At 42.2% G+C, this 16,563-nt stretch overlaps 1 pseudogene; it reads right to left on the bottom strand.

The window, feature by feature from the left end:
- LOC135541364 (uncharacterized protein DDB_G0271670-like) overlaps positions 1-302 on the bottom strand; it is a 3,914-nt pseudogene extending 3,612 nt beyond the window's left edge.
- Positions 303-16,563: the final 16,261 nt, after the last annotated feature.

Here is a 16,563-nt window from a genome sequence, read left to right as displayed (position 1 = left end):
CTACTACTACTCCTACTACTACTACTACTACTACTACTACTACTACTACTACTACTACTACTGCTACTACTATTCCTACTACTACTACTACTACTACTACTATTCCTACTACTACTACTACTACTACTACTACTACTACTACTACTACTACTACTATTCCTACTACTACTACTACTACTACTACTACTACTCCTACTACTACTACTACTACTACTACTACTACTACTACTACTACTACTCCTACTCCTACTACTACTACTACTACTACTACTACTACTACTACTACTACTACTACTACTCATTTCCTCCTGACATTCACTAAATTCAAGTTACTTTGCTGTCGATTCAAGCAGAACATCTAATTCTCTGCCTACAGTAATTGATTAATGGTCACATGAAACATGTGCTAATTTCGCCAAAGTACTGTAGCAGCAGTACATTGCATGTCAAAGGCCTTTATTGATCCTGTGGAAAGTTAGATGTGAGCTGCAGGGAAATGAATCCTCTGGGGGACACAGAGGATTCCACACTGTGACTGTGGTTCCTCTGAGATGCCTCTTGACCACTCCACTGTATAATTTACAGTATCAAATCCACAATTCACCCACCGAGGCTCTAGAAACACTACAGTCCTCGTAGTGCCATTGTTCCCCTCTGGATGAGACTGTTACACTGTTTCAATCATCTTTAAGAGGGAGAGAAAAGTGGAGGAGTGCAAGTGCAGGAGATTGAGAGAGGGAGAGAGAGAGAGCGACAGAGAGAGAGAGAGAAAGAGGGAGAGAGAAGAAATGAGAGCGAGGGAGCGAGAGAGAAGGAATGAGAGCGAGTGAGAGAGAGAGAATGAGACACTATAAGACATACTGTAGTTAATGAGTCCTGCAGGCATTGTGTGTGCGAGGTGTAGAAGTGCTGAGCAGAGGTGAGACCCGCAGGGCTCATTGTAGAGAAGTGTGCACTGCTGAGGCCAGCTCGGGAGCCACACAGTAATCACAATTAGACATAATTACAGCTGGAAAGCTCTGGAAATTGGTCTATTTGGTCTATATTGGTCCAGCTCTTCCCTTCTCCTGTCTGCTCTGATAGCTAGCTACATTTATCTACAATGACCACACTTAAACCATATTCAAGCCATATTTGTTGAGCTGTTCAGGCAAGCCCTCAGCTCGAAGTGTGTGTGTGTTAAAAAAGTGTCTATCAGCAAATTACAGCTAAAGAATAACAATATCTGGTAGTGGTTACAAGCCCATAAAAACCAGAGGACTTTGCAACAATGAATGTCTTGTTTTTGACATGGAATTAGAGGGAATAGCTATTCACATTGCTATTTCATTCTAATAGCAAGACGAGGGAATGAATGCAGGCCTGTGTTCCCTATGTTAGCAGTTGTAGTGTGTTGCGTTGACATTTAGTAAACAACCATTTTGTTGTGTCATTGAGCCTCACAACTGATCAGTTGGGCATATTTCAAAATATGAAATATTCAAGATAAATTCCACATGAAATCCAAGCTTGTTATAAAAGTACTATCCCCACTAGAACGAGTCTAGGTAGTTTATAGCTGGAACATTGAGAGTAAGTCTGTATATTACTGCAGTCCAAACCTTCTTTGTTGTCTGTTCACAAGAACCACTCTAAAATTGTATTTGATGTACACAGATACAGCCAAGAATGAAAGCTTTGTGTGGGATTTGAGAGGCATACAGTGGCACAAAGTGCTGAAATTACAGAAACATTGAACACTTCTTGCTTTTGAGGACTGACTTCTATTCATTCAAACCGCTGTATCCACCCCCGAACCCCAAACCCCAGCTGGCCATCCTTGTCCTGGCCATGGCCCTGTACTTTCTCTGGCCTGGGAGGGATGCAGTCAAAGCCTTTAAGAATGGGTGATGGTAGCTGAGAGTGTAACTGTGAGCAGAATGCAGAGTGTTCTCTCCTCTCCTCTCTCCAGCCCAGTCTCTTTTAATTGCGTTGACCTGGAGAGACCCTCACGGAGCAGAAACTCCTCCAACTGAAGTGAAGCTGACCACAATTAGCCTAAAATGGAAAATAGCACGGCACAATGCATTGACTACCCCTACAAAGATGTTCCTTTGTTTCTTTATGTGTGCAAAAATAGAGAAGGATACCTGAAACTCATTCAATTCATTCTTTATATATGCAGAGCCCATATCCACTTTGTATATCTACCTCTTTGCTTTACTGATTTATCAAGCAGTTTTTCATGACTCTCTGCCTGTCATTGTCTCCTTATCACTAATGTAACCCTGACCCATTTTCTCTGTTCTCTGCAAAAATCCAATATTTCCAAATACGCTTTCAGCCTCTGTAAATATGCTTTCAAAATCCTATCTATGAACTTCTCTTCCTTTCTGTGTGGTTGCAGGGCTTGTTTTTCTTTGCCAAACTTGATTTTAATCAAATTGACTATATTAATACATCTAGACTGAAATAAAGCCTCTGCAACATAAACTGAGCTCTAGAAGTTGGTGCAACAGTACACCATTTACATACATTTCCATGCAGTGGGATACATAGCTTGGAGACAACATTTCTATTGAATATAGATTTAGTCTATATTATGCATGCAGCAGTGTTGAATAAATCATGTTTGTGCCTTTGCTCTCTGCTTCTCTTCTGATCTGAGGCACATTGGCGATATAAATCCATCTGTCGCTTGATAGAAGAAAATGTAAATCACAGCCCCTCTGCATATCATATCTAATTGGGCAGGGTCTTCAAACGACTCTGCCATTCGAGATGTATCTTTATCAGATAGATAACATGGCCCTCTGATTTCATAACCCTCTGTCATTCAGAGGAGAGGATCCCGGCGTCAGGCAGTATGAGTATCTATGTGCTCGGAACATTAGCATCTGGGCAATGAAGCATACTGCACTGCACGCGTGCAGACATGCCACTAGCGCTAGCTGATCCACTGTACTGTACCTCATCCAGACATGATGTGTCAGCTCTGTACAGTATTAGCCTGCTCTGAGGGTACTAGGGTGGAAAGGGGGATACCTAGTCAGTTGCACAACTGAATGCATTCAATCTAAATGTGTCTCATGCATTTAACCAAACCCCTCTGAATCAGAATGGTGTGGGGGACTGACTTAATCGACATCCACATCATTGGGGAGCAGTTGTTGTTGGGGGTTAACTGCCTTGCTCAAGGCCACTTTACTACAGTATGTCTGTTACGCTTGTCATTTGAATGAGGAGACCAAGATGCAGCGTGGTAGGCGAACAATGAACACCGAAAAAAAAAAAAAATACAAAACAAACTTAAAGTTCTGCAGGCGACACAGCAACTATACAAAAATCAAGATCCCACAAACTAAGGTGGGAAAAGGCTACCTAAGTGTGATCCCTGACCTAACCAAAATAGAGAATGAAAAGGATCTCTAAGGTCAGGCTTCCTGCTGGGAATATTCTGCTTCATGGTCGTGTCGCTGACTAGGACACTGTCCATGGTCTAGCAAACTTTAATTGCCTCCATGTAATGTACATTCTCTCCCTAATGGCAGCTCATCAAGCGTAATGTACACATTAATGTAAGGAGGCAACGTGGCTTCGGCAGCCAGCCGGACCAGTAGGTTTGAGGGATTGTGGGATTGTGATGTAGGCTAGAACTCTGACTGATTCAGCTCATCTTATCAAATCAAATGTATTGGACACGTACACATATTTAGCGGATTTTATCGCAGATGCAGCAAAATGCTTGTAACCTTTAGTGCGTGAGAGAGAGAGAGAGAGAGAGAGAGAGAGAGAGAGAGAGAGAGAGAGAGAGAGAGAGAGAGAGAGAGAGAGAGAGAGAGAGAGAGAGAGAGAGAGAGAGAGAGAGAGAGAGAGAGAGAGAGAGAGAGAGAGAGAGAGAGAGAGAGAGAGAGAGAGAGAGAGAGAGAGAGAGAGAGAGAGAGAGAGAGTGGAAGTAGGCTTAATTATAACACCGCAACATGAAGCATGGTGGATGACAGGATGTTAAAGTGGTGTATGCAGTTTTATCATTCAATTTGGAAACTCCTAAACCACCATCTGCCATTTCCTCCATAAATTTGTCATGGCTTTTAGAAAATGCACACAAAGTATGAGCATGAGCAGATTTAGTGTTGTACTTAGTTCTGATAAGTATAGTGAGTCCAGTTAGATAATGGTCAGATTGTTTTCATAAAGACACAGGTTGATTTAAGTACATTCCTATTATATTGCCATAAGGCTTCATGACCCAGATTGCGACAGATATTAAGACCACCATTATATAGATTTTAAACAACTCCAGGGATCTTAATATTTCATCGCTTCTTATGGTCTTTAAACTCCAGGGGAGAATGGGAGCCACCACAACTCACATTAAGTGCTTTGCTGCTCGCCATTAAACTCTGCATACAAAACGTTACTAGTGTCTTTGTAGTAGGGCTAATCAGCAATTTGGAGAAGCGCTGTGTTTAGATGGGCCCTATACCATCACTGTGACAATCCTATTAAGAAAACACTGTGTGCTGTTAGTGTGACGCAAATTGGCTGCAAGTAGCCTGGCAGCTCTCCAGACATGATTCAAGGTGAAGGCCCAAACGTAGGGATTTAACTTACTGTCCAACAGCCAGATCGATACTGGCATATGCGAGGCATAAACCACGTAGGCTGTAGTTTAATGTGCTACTATGTAATGAAAATAAATGAAAATAAAGGTTGTTGTGGTGTTTGGGTTGTAGTGATTTTGAAAGCCCTCCACTCGGGTCAGGACGGGATAGAAGGCAGGGGGAGTGATAGTGTGTGTGCAGAATCCTAATGACGTCTGCTCTCAGCGAACAAAAGAGAGTGATCGCAATCAAGCCTGTTGACACCCTTCACCATGGCACCCCGTCCTCACCAGGCCTTAACAACAACGAGGAACGGTTCAATGAGCAACAACAGCAGAAAATGTATGCACAGTCTTTATTAGGGGTTTTCCGATTTCAGACAGACAGTCCTAGACAACATAGATTTGAGACACAGATTTGATCATATTATGTGCTGTGCTTGTAAAGGGGTGAGAGTGAATAAATATATGAGGGAAGTTTGAATTAAAGGAGTTTTTTTACAACGTTGATACATTTCCTGAGCCTGCGGCGTCGTCTGGGAGACTGCAGTGAAAGGCTAGTCAGTACAATAGAGAAAGAGTGAGAGAAGGATGGTAGGATGGTATCTCAGGTCAGTGTTGGCGTCATGGAAAGAATTATAGTTCATATCACGGGCGCAGTCCTCGTGTTGTTGTTTGTATACAATTCTTGTTCACCTTCTTTTATCTTTTAATGCACCCATTCATCTCATTGTCTAACACTGGGCTGAAAAAAATAAGGCAACATCCCCATTTTCTGTGCCAGGGTGAATAAATCACAACCTCTCTTCTTCAGAACCTCTCTTCTCTCAAAATGTCTTAATTTAGCAAAATCCTCCAAATATATTAATGTCAAAACAGAGCAATGCACGGGATACACAGTTGGAGCCAACACAAGAGGATCTCCAGATACGATTATTTCTGTATAAAATGAATATAACAGTTCAAACAAGAGGTCAGATAAAGATGGAGGTTGTTGGTTGGGGTGTTAGAGTGTTAGGGTGTTAGGTTGTTAGGTTGTTAGGGTGTTAGGATGTTAGGAATTTTAGGGTGTAAAGGTGTTAGGGTGTAAAGGTGTTAGGGTGTTAGGTTTTTAAGGTGTAAAAGTGTTAGGGTGTTAGGATGTTAGGTATTTTAGGGTGTAAAGTTGTTAGGGTGTTAGAATGTTACAGTGCAAGGGTGTAAAGGTGTTAGGGTGTAAAGGTGTTAGGGTGTTAGGTTTTTAAGGTGTAAAGGTGTTAGGGTGTTAGGATGTTAGGTTTTTAGGATGTAAATGTGTTAGGGTGTTATGATGATAGGGTGTTAGGGTGTAAAGGTGTTTGGGTGTTAGGATGTTATAATGTTAGGGTGTAAAGGTGTTAGGATGTTATAATGTTAGGGTGTAAAGGTGTTAGGGTGTTATGATGTTAGGGTGTAAAGGTGTTTGGGTGTTATGATGTTATAATGTTAGGGTGTAAAGGTGTTAGGGTGTTATGATGTTAGGGTGTAAAGGTGTTTGGGTGTTAGGATGTTATAATGTTAGGGTGTAAAGGTGTTAGGATGTTATAATGTTAGGGTGTAAAGGTGTGTGGGTGTTATGATGTTAGGGTGTTAGGGTGTAAAGGTGTTTGGGTGTTAGGGTGTCAGGATGTTATAATGTTAGGGTGTAAAGGTGTTAGGATGTTATAATGTTAGGGGGCAAAGGTGTTTGGGTGTTATGATGTTAGGGTGTTAGGGTGTAAAGGTGTTTGGGTGTTAGGGTGTTAGGGTGTTAGGGTGTAAAGGTGTTAGGGTGTTATGATGTTAGGGTGTTAGGGTGTAAAGGTGTTTGGGTGATAGAATGATATAATGTTAGGGTGTTAGGATGTTATATTTAATGGTGTAAAGATGTTGTGATGTTATGGATGTTAGGGTGTAAAGGTGTTTGGGTGTTAGGATGTTAGGGTGTTATGATGTTAGGGTGAAAAGGTGTTTGGGTGTTAGGATGTTATAATGTTAGGGTGTAATGGTGTTAGTGTGTTAGGTTTTAGGGTGTAAAGGTGTTAGGGTGTTAGGGTTTTAGGATGTTGTTGTGCTAGGAGGTTAAGGTGTTAGGGTGTTATGGTGCTAGGAGGTTAGGGTGTTAGGATGTTAGGATGTTGTGGTTCAAGGAGGTTAAGGTGTTAGGATGTTGTGGTACTAGGAGGTTAAGGTGGTAGGATGTTAGGGTGTTAGGGTATGAGGATGTTAGGATGTTGTGGTTCTAGGAGGTTAAGGTGTTATGATGTTATGGTGCTAGGGGGTTAGGGTGTTACGGTATTAGGATGTTATGGTGCTAGGAGGTTAAGGTGTTAGGGTGTTATGGTGTTAGGATGTTGTGGTGCTAGGAGGTTAAGGTGTTAGGGTGTTAGGGTATTAGGATGTTGTGGTGCTAGGAGGTTATGGTGTTAGGGTGTTATGGTGTTCGGGTATTAGGATGTTAGGATGTTGTAGTTCTAGGAGGTTAAGGTGTTAGGATGTTATGGTGCTAGGAGGTTAAGGTGTTAGGATGTTAGGGTGTTAGGGTATTAGGATGTTGTGGTGCTAGTAGGTTATGGTGTTAGGTTGTTATGGTGTTAGGGTATTAGAATGTTAGGATGTTGTGGTTCTAGGAGGTTAAGGTGTTAGGATGTTATGGTGCTAGGAGGTTAAGGTGTTAGGATGTTAGGGTGTTAGGGTATTAGGATGTTGTGGTGCTAGGAGGTTATGGTGTTAGGGTGTTATTGTGTTAGGGTATTAGAATGTTAGGATGTTGTGGTTCTAGGAGGTTAAGGTGTTAGGATGTTATGGTGCTAGGAGGTTATGGTGTTAGGATGTTAGGGTGTTAGGATATTAGGATGTTAGGATGTTGTGGTTGTAGAAGGTTAAGGTGTTATGATGTTGTGGTGCTGGGAGGTTAAGGTGTTAGGATGTTAGGATGTTGTGGTTCTTGGAGGCTACGGTATTAAGATGTTAAGATGTTATGGTGCTAGGAGGTTATGGTCTTAGGATGTTAGGGTATTAGGATGTTAGTATGTTGTGGTTCTAGGAGGTTAAAGTGTTAGGATGTTATGGTGCTAGGAGGTTAGGGTGTTACGGTATTAGGATGTTAGGATGTTAGGGTGTTAGTGTATTAGAATGTTATGGTGCTAGGAGGTTAGGGTGTTAGGGTGTTATGGTGTTAGGGTATTAGGATGTTAGGATGTTGTGGTTCTAGGAGGTTAAGGTGTTAGGATGTTATGGTGCTAGTAGGTTATGGTGTTAGGGTATTAGGATGTTAGGATGTTGTGGTTCTAGGAGGTTTAGGTGTTAGGATGTTAGGGTGTTAGGATGTTAGGATGTTGTGGTTCTAGGAGGTTAAGGTGTTACGGTATTAGGATGTTAAGATGTTGTGGTGCTAGGAGGTTATGGTGTTAGGATGTTAGGGTGTTAGGATGTTAGGATGTTGTGGTTCTAGGAGGTTAAGGTGTTACGGTATTAGGATGTTAGGATGTTGTGGTGCTAGGAGGTTTAGGTGTCAGGATGTTGTGGTGCTAGGAGGTTAGGGTGTTACGGTATTAGGATGTTAAGATGTTGTGGTGTTAGGGTGTTATGGTGTTAGGGTGTTATGGTGTTAGGGTATTAGGATGTTAGGATGTTGTGGTTCTAGGAGGTTAAGGTGTTAGAATTTTGTGGTGCTGGGAGGTTAAGGTGTTTGGGTGTTATGGTGTTAGGATGTTGTGGTGCTAGGAGGTTAAGGTGTTTGGGTGTTATGGTGTTAGGATGTTGTGGTGCTAGGAGGTTTAGGTGTTAGGTTGTTATGATGTTACGGTGCTAGGAAGTTAGAATGTTGGGGTGTTAGGGTATTAGGGTGTTCGGATGTTGTGGTGCTAGTAGGTTAAGGTGTTAGGGTGTTAGGGTGTTAGCATGTTGTGGTGCTAGGAGGTTAAGGTGTTAGGATGTTAGGGTGTTAGGATGTTGTGGTGCTAGGAGGTTAAGGTGTTAGGTTGTTATTCTGTTAGGATGTTATGGTGCTTGGAGGTTAAGGTGTTAGGATGTTAGGGTGTTCGGATGTTAGGGTATTAGAATGTTAGGATGTTGTGGTGCTAGGACGTTATGGTGTTAAGATGTTAAGATGTTATGGTGCTAGGAGGTTATGGTGTTAGGATGTTAGGGTGTTAGGGTATTAGGATGTTAGGATGTTGTGGTGCTAGGAGCTTAAGGTGTTAGGGTATTAGGATGTTAGAATGTTGTGGTGCTAGGAAGTTATGGTGTTAGGGTGTTATGGTGTTCAGATGTTGTGGTGGTAGGAGGTTAAGGTGTTAGGATGTTTTGGTGTTAGGATGTAAGTTTGTTAGGGTATTAGGATGTTATGGTGCTAGGAGGTTAGGGTGTTAGGATGTTAGGATGTTATGGTGCTAGGAGGTTAGGGTGTTAGGGTGTTATGGTGTTGGGATGTTGTGGTGCTAGGAGGTTAAGGTGTTTGGGTGTTATGGTGTTAGGATGTTGTGGTGCTAGGAGGTTAAGGTGTTAGGGTGTTATGGTGTTAGGATGTTGTGGTGCTAGGAGGTTTAGGTGTTAGGTTGTTATGATGTTACGGTGCTAGGAAGTTAGAATGTTGGGGTGTTAGGGTATTAGGGTGTTCGGATGTTGTGGTGCTAGTAGGTTAAGGTGTTAGGGTGTTAGGGTGTTAGCATGTTGTGGTGCTAGGAGGTTAAGGTGTTAGGATGTTAGGGTGTTAGGATGTTGTGGTGCTAGAAGGTTAAGGTGTTAGGTTGTTATGGTGTTAGGATGTTAGGGTGTTAGGGTATTCGGATGTTATGGTGCTAGGAGGTTAGGGTTTTAGGGTGTTATGGTGTTAGGATGTTGTGGTGCTAGGAGGTTAAGGTGTTAGTGTGTTATGGTGTTAGGATGTTATGGTGCTTGGAGGTTAGGGTGTTAGGATGTTAGGATGTTAGGGTGTTAGTGTATTCGGATGTTATGGTGCTAAGAGGTGAGGGTGTTAGGATGTTAGGGTGTTAGGATGTTGTGGTGCTAGTAGGTTAAGGTGTTACGGTATTAGGATGTTAGGATGTTGTGGTGCTGGGAGGTTAAGGTGTTAGGGTATTAGAATGTTAGGATGTTGTGGTGCTAGGAGGTTATGGTGTTAAGATGTTAAGATGTTATGGTGCTAGGAGGTTATGGTGTTAGGATGTTAGGGTGTTAGGGTATTAGGATGTGAGGATGTGGAGGTCCTAGGAGGTTAAGGTGTTACGGTATTAGGATGTTAGGATGTTGTGGTGCTAGGAGGTTTAGGTGTCAGGATGTTGTGGTGCTAGGAGGTTAGGGTGTTACGGTATTAGGATGTTAAGATGTTGTGGTGTTAGGGTGTTATGGTGTTAGGGTGTTATGGTGTTAGGGTATTAGGATGTTAGGATGTTGTGGTTCTAGGAGGTTAAGGTGTTAGAATTTTGTGGTGCTGGGAGGTTAAGGTGTTTGGGTGTTATGGTGTTAGGATGTTGCGGTGCTAGGAGGTTAAGGTGTTAGGGTGTTATGGTGTTAGGATGTTGTGGTGCTAGGAGGTTTAGGTGTTAGGTTGTTGTGATGTTACGGTGCTAGGAAGTTAGAATGTTGGGGTGTTAGGGTATTAGAATGTTAGGATGTTGTGGTGCTAGGACGTTATGGTGTTAAGATGTTAAGATGTTATGGTGCTAGGAGGTTATGGTGTTAGGATGTTAGGGTGTTAGGGTATTAGGATGTTAGGATGTTGTGGTGCTAGGAAGTTATGGTGTTAGGGTGTTATGGTGTTCGGATGTTGTGGTGGTAGGAGGTTAAGGTGTTAGGAGGTTAAGGTGTTAGGATGTTTTGGTGTTAGGATGTAAGTGTGATAGGGTATTAGGATGTTATGGTGCTAGGAGGTTAGGGTGTTAGGGTGTTATGGTGTTGTGATGTTGTGGTGCTAGGAGGTTAAGGTGTTTGGGTGTTATGGTGTTAGGATGTTGTGGTGCTAGGAGGTTTAGGTGTTAGGTTGTTATGATGTTACGGTGCTAGGAAGTTAGAATGTTGGGGTGTTAGGGTATTAGGGTGTTCGGATGTTGTGGTGCTAGTAGGTTAAGGTGTTAGGGTGTTAGGGTGTTAGCATGTTGTGGTGCTAGGAGGTTAAGGTGTTAGGATGTTAGGGTGTTAGGATGTTGTGGTGCTAGGAGGTTAAGGTGTTAGGTTGTTATGGTGTTAGGATGTTATGGTGCTTGGAGGTTAAGGTGTTAGGATGTTAGGGTGTTCGGATGTTAGGGTATTAGAATGTTAGGATGTTGTGGTGCTAGGACGTTATGGTGTTAAGATGTTAAGATGTTATGGTGCTAGGAGGTTATGGTGTTAGGATGTTAGGGTGTTAGGGTATTAGGATGTTAGGATGTTGTGGTGCTAGGAGCTTAAGGTGTTAGGGTATTAGGATGTTAGAATGTTGTGGTGCTAGGAAGTTATGGTGTTAGGGTGTTATGGTGTTCGGATGTTGTGGTGGTAGGAGGTTAAGGTGTTAGGAGGTTAAGGTGTTAGGATGTTTTGGTGTTAGGATGTAAGTTTGTTAGGGTATTAGGATGTTATGGTGCTAGGAGGTTAGGGTGTTAGGATGTTAGGATGTTATGGTGCTAGGAGGTTAGGGTGTTAGGGTGTTATGGTGTTGGGATGTTGTGGTGCTAGGAGGTTAAGGTGTTTGGGTGTTATGGTGTTAGGATGTTGTGGTGCTAGGAGGTTAAGGTGTTAGGGTGTTATGGTGTTAGGATGTTGTGGTGCTAGGAGGTTTAGGTGTTAGGTTGTTATGATGTTACGGTGCTATGAAGTTAGAATGTTGGGGTGTTAGGGTATTAGGGTGTTCGGATGTTGTGGTGCTAGTAGGTTAAGGTGTTAGGGTGTTAGGGTGTTAGCATGTTGTGGTGCTAGGAGGTTAAGGTGTTAGGATGTTAGGGTGTTAGGATGTTGTGGTGCTAGAAGGTTAAGGTGTTAGGTTGTTATGGTGTTAGGATGTTAGGGTGTTAGGGTATTCGGATGTTATGGTGCTAGGAGGTTAGGGTTTTAGGGTGTTATGGTGTTAGGATGTTGTGGTGCTAGGAGGTTAAGGTGTTAGTGTGTTATGGTGTTAGGATGTTATGGTGCTTGGAGGTTAGGGTGTTAGGATGTTAGGATGTTAGGGTGTTAGTGTATTCGGATGTTATGGTGCTAAGAGGTGAGGGTGTTAGGATGTTAGGGTGTTAGGATGTTGTGGTGCTAGTAGGTTAAGGTGTTACGGTATTAGGATGTTAGGATGTTGTGGTGCTGGGAGGTTAAGGTGTTAGGGTATTAGAATGTTAGGATGTTGTGGTGCTAGGAGGTTATGGTGTTAAGATGTTAAGATGTTATGGTGCTAGGAGGTTATGGTGTTAGGATGTTAGGGTGTTAGGGTATTAGGATGTGAGGATGTGGAGGTCCTAGGAGGTTAAGGTGTTACGGTATTAGGATGTTAGGATGTTATGGTGCTAGGAGGTTAAGGTGTTAGGATGTTATTGTGTTAGGATGTTGTGGTGCTAGGAGGTTGTGGTTTTAGGGTGTTATGGTGTTTGGATGTTGTGGTGCTAGGAGGTTATGGTGTTAGGGTGTTATGGTGTTAGGGTATTAGAATGTTAGGATGTTGTGGTTCTAGGAGGTTAAGGTGTTAGGATGTTGTGGTGCTGGGAGGTTAAGGTGTTAGGATGTTAGGGTGTTAGGGTATTAGAATGTTAGGATGTTGTGGTTCTAGGAGGTTATGGTTTTAAGATGTTAAGATGTTATGGTGCTAGGAGATTATGGTGTTAGGATGTTAGAGTGTTAGGGTATTAGGATGTTAGGATGTTGTGGTTCTAGGAGGTTAAGGTGTTACGGTATTAGGACGTTAGGATGTTATGGTGCTGGGAGGTTAAGGTGTTAGGATGTTAGGGTGTTAGGATGTTGTGGTGCTAGGAGGTTAAGGTGTTAGGGTGTTATGGTGTTAGGATGTTTTGGTGCTCGGAGGTTAAGGTGTTAGGGTGTTATGGTGTTAGGATGTTAGGGTGTTAAGGTATTAGGATGTTATGGTGCTAGGAAATTAGGGTGTTAGGGTATTAGGATGTTATGGTGCTAGGAGGTTAAGATTTTAGGGTGTTATGGTGTTAGGATGTTGTGGTGCTAGGAGGTTAAGGTGTTTGGGTGTTATGGTGTTGGGATGTTGTGGTGCTAGGAGGTTAAGGTGTTAGGATGTTAGGGTGTTAGGATGTTGTGGTGCTAGGAGGTTAAGGTGTTATGGTGTAAAGGTGCTCGGAAGTTAGGAAGTTATGGTGCTCGGATGTTGTGGTGCTCGGGTGTAAAGGTGCTAGGATGTTAGGATGTTATGGTGCTAGGGTGTAACGGTGTTAGGGTGTTATGATGTTACGGTGCTAGGAAGTTAGGATGTTCGGGTGTTAGGATGTTGTGGTGCTTGGAGGTTAAGGTGTTAGGATGTTAGTGTGTTAGGATGTTGTGGTGCTAGGAGGTTAAGGTGTTAGGATGTTATGGTGTTAGGATGTTATGGTGCTTGGAGGTTAAGGTGTTAGGGTGTTAGTGTGTTAGGGTGTTGGGATGTTAGGGTGTTAGGGTATTCGGATGTTATGGTGCTAGGACGTGGGTGTTATGATGTTAGACCAGACCACTGCATTGGCCTCCTGACTGTTACACAACTGCACCACATTCAGTACTTGGTACAGCAATGTACTCTCGTTAATGTTCAATGGTTTCAGTTATTCGTTGTCTGAACCATCTAACCTATTTGGAATGAAATGCAATATTTCATTTATCCAGCTATTACACAGTTCACAAGCCTTATTTTCCACCTTTATTGTTTTAACTATTCCGAACTGATCTTCCATACAGTAGTGCTGTCTTCACATATTAAAAGTCTCTTCACCATTAAGAGGTTTAATAAAAAAGCAACAGCATCATTAGATTCACCTTCTCCAACTTCTCTAACCACTTTCCGACCACTTCTATCATATAAAATAGATCTAATGGCTGGTAATATCAAGGGTGATTAACTGTTGGAAGATCATTAGGACAATGTTTGCTTTCTAATGCCAATAATGTGGAGTTCTTGGCTTAGCGTTCATGTGCTCAGTGCCCTGTTGTATCAAAATGGTGCCCTTCCACCGCAACCATCACCCCCTTGTGATCCTAATAAATTACAAGAACGCCTAGTCAAATGTTTTTTCCCATGTGTTACATTAGTTTAGGCTTGAGCACCGCTATGCGTGTATTCTATAGATTACGCAGCATTATGATTTCTCTTTATATTGTTTTATGATGAACTGTTATCAGATTAACGGGTGGGAGCAGAAGCAGAAAGTTGTGGCGTCAGCAGTTTGATAACAAGATTACTTTGTTCATTGAGTATTTAGTATTAGGGATCACTTTATGGGGAGGTCTGAGGGCATCAATGACTCAGGTTTTTAGATGTTATTCAATGGCCATCAGCGTACAACATCACTCCTCCCTGACCATTGGATTTACCCAGACATTGCCAATAACATTGTCAGTGTCAATAAAGTTTAGTGGTACAGATTGACTTTGCAGTTGGGGAATGCTGGTGGCGATAGGGTATTGAATTGAGGTTGGTTCAGGGTTAACAGCCGGCTGATGGACATCAACTGCGTGATCTAAGTCACAGCACCAATGTAGCATTAGCCAGCCTGGATTCCAAAACATGCTCCAACAAACATGTATTCATATTGTTTTGTTTGTTAGCATTGCTAGATGAATTTGTCATCTAATAACCGTTTTGCTATATCTAGTTTAGTTGTTTATTTAATTCTGTATGAACTGAGGATCCAATACAACACAATTTGCAGACTGCCCTCCATATCTGAATGATAAAAACAGTGCAGACAATATGTTTAGCGAATGACATCCAGAGATGAAGTCGATATCAGTAACATATTCTGAAATAGATGTGTCAATGGCAGCTAGTCGTGTGTGTGTGGCTACCATTCAAGTTATGGAGGTGTGATGTACGGTTTGATTAATGTCACTGCATCTCCGATGAGGCCTGGGGATTTGTGGAGTGTGTGCGTGCGCATGTGCTCTCGTGATTACGTGGATGTGTGTGTGTGTGTGTGTGGGTGGGTGGTGGAAGTGTTGCTGTGTTGGGTATACACCTCTCTCCACTGTGTAACCATGACTCCGCAGTCATGGATTGTAACATTCTGTGATTGGGGAAGAGTGGGAGTGAATCAATAGGAGCTCTCATTAATGAATGTTAATCTCCTCCATGCAGCGCAGCCCTGTAGTTTAGGTGACAGGCGTTAAAAGCAAGGCATGTTGGCTCCTGATTTTTAAGATGTAATTTCTCTCACTCAGCTAGCTCGTTGGCAACTCACTCCTGTTTGGACTTGATCTCAGGCTTGAAATTAAAACTGCTATTTGGATGAATGGCCTGCTATTGCATGTGTAATGGCTTTAGCTAAATACTTTCAAAATTGACCATGTAGGTAGGGGGTTTGTTTGTGGCTTGTCTTGTTTAATCTGATACTGTAAAGCACTCTATTTACCTGAGCCATTTTATCATCTATAGTATTCTGGCCTTGTGTGCTGCCTGTGTTAAGCCTATCTAAGAAGAAGCCTGCCTTTCCAACACAAACATTACTAATTGAGGGAAGGGATTGGGGAACCATGCTAGGGCCCAAGCCAGCAGCTGCAGCCAAGTGGATGAGGTACCAGGGGCGTTGGACACAAGCATTCCTCAGTCAGCCCAGGGCATGTGGCAGCAATCTCCTGCTGTACAGAGGGGTTAACGAGTTTAACTCTGGATAGCTTGGACCACAGCCACCCATTGCACATACAGGCAGGGAGGGAGAGGTATTTGTTGATGGGGAAAGGAAGAGAGGAAGAGATGTTGCGGGAGAACGAGACAGAGAAAGAAAGGGGGAGATGGAGAGGGAATTGGCTCGACTGTCTTGCCAGGAATGTTTTTTTGCAACGTGATTAGTAATTTCATATCCCTGCGTACGTGTAGATTCTTGGTATTGATGGGATGCTACATTATCATTAGTGTGTTGCCCAAACTCACGAGGAGAGGAGGTGATTGGGGCATAATTGCAAGAGCTCATGCAACTGGACTTCTAGTTCTAGTTTCCTCCTTATCTGTGAGAAGGTACGAAGGGAAATGTAGTTTACGTGCCACCAACAACAACCATGCTGCCAGAGATGCTAGTGTAGCCTAATGTAGACACAGTTGACACTTTCCCCATGCTATTTCTTCACCACAAAATAACTTTGCTGCATTTTAATTAGAGTTGGGGAAGCTACTTTGAAAATGTAGTTTACCAAGCTACCAATTACTTCACACTGGAAGAAGTGTTAAGCTAGGCTAAAGCTACCCTTAAGAAAATGTACTTTACTTAAAGTTACCTTGAAAAAGTAGTTCACGGCATCCAAACTACTTAGTGAAAGTTCATCGAATCTAAATCTGAAATGTCATAGACTACAAATTGCAAGAACAGTTCACTCTGGAGTGACATGTTTACAGAATGTGTCATTTAGCCTATTTAAAAAAACACTGTTTCAAGGGAGAATTAGGCAGATCTGATGCCAAATACAAAAAGGAAATTATTGCCTACATCACCCATATTTTATTTTTGCTAAAAAGTAGCATGTAGTTCCAGTAGTTAGTTACACGGTTGCATGGCTAAAAGTAATGAACTTCTGAAAACACTACCTAGATTAGACTTTTGTTCTAAGATTAGAATTACCACCAAGCTACTGCAAAATGTAGGTAAATTACTAGTTCAACTAAACGTAGGTCACTACTCCCCAACAGTGATTTTAAGATTGAATTCAATCAAATAATCCAATACCGTACCAAGATTGATAAGAATTATATTTCTGAAATGATCCTTTGTTCTTTTTTTCTCTCATATTTCTTTTACTTTACTAAGTGTGCAAGTGACTCTTTCCATCGGCCGGTCGAAAATATTTCACACAAATGGAATGCAAGCATTATATGAACACATTTC

Source organism: Oncorhynchus masou, chromosome 1 (genome assembly GCF_036934945.1).
Source record: "Oncorhynchus masou masou isolate Uvic2021 chromosome 1, UVic_Omas_1.1, whole genome shotgun sequence".
Classification (NCBI taxonomy): domain Eukaryota; kingdom Metazoa; phylum Chordata; class Actinopteri; order Salmoniformes; family Salmonidae; genus Oncorhynchus; species Oncorhynchus masou.
The sequence above is the reverse complement of the archived record's forward strand: the minus strand, read 5'-3'. Positions and strand labels throughout refer to the sequence as shown.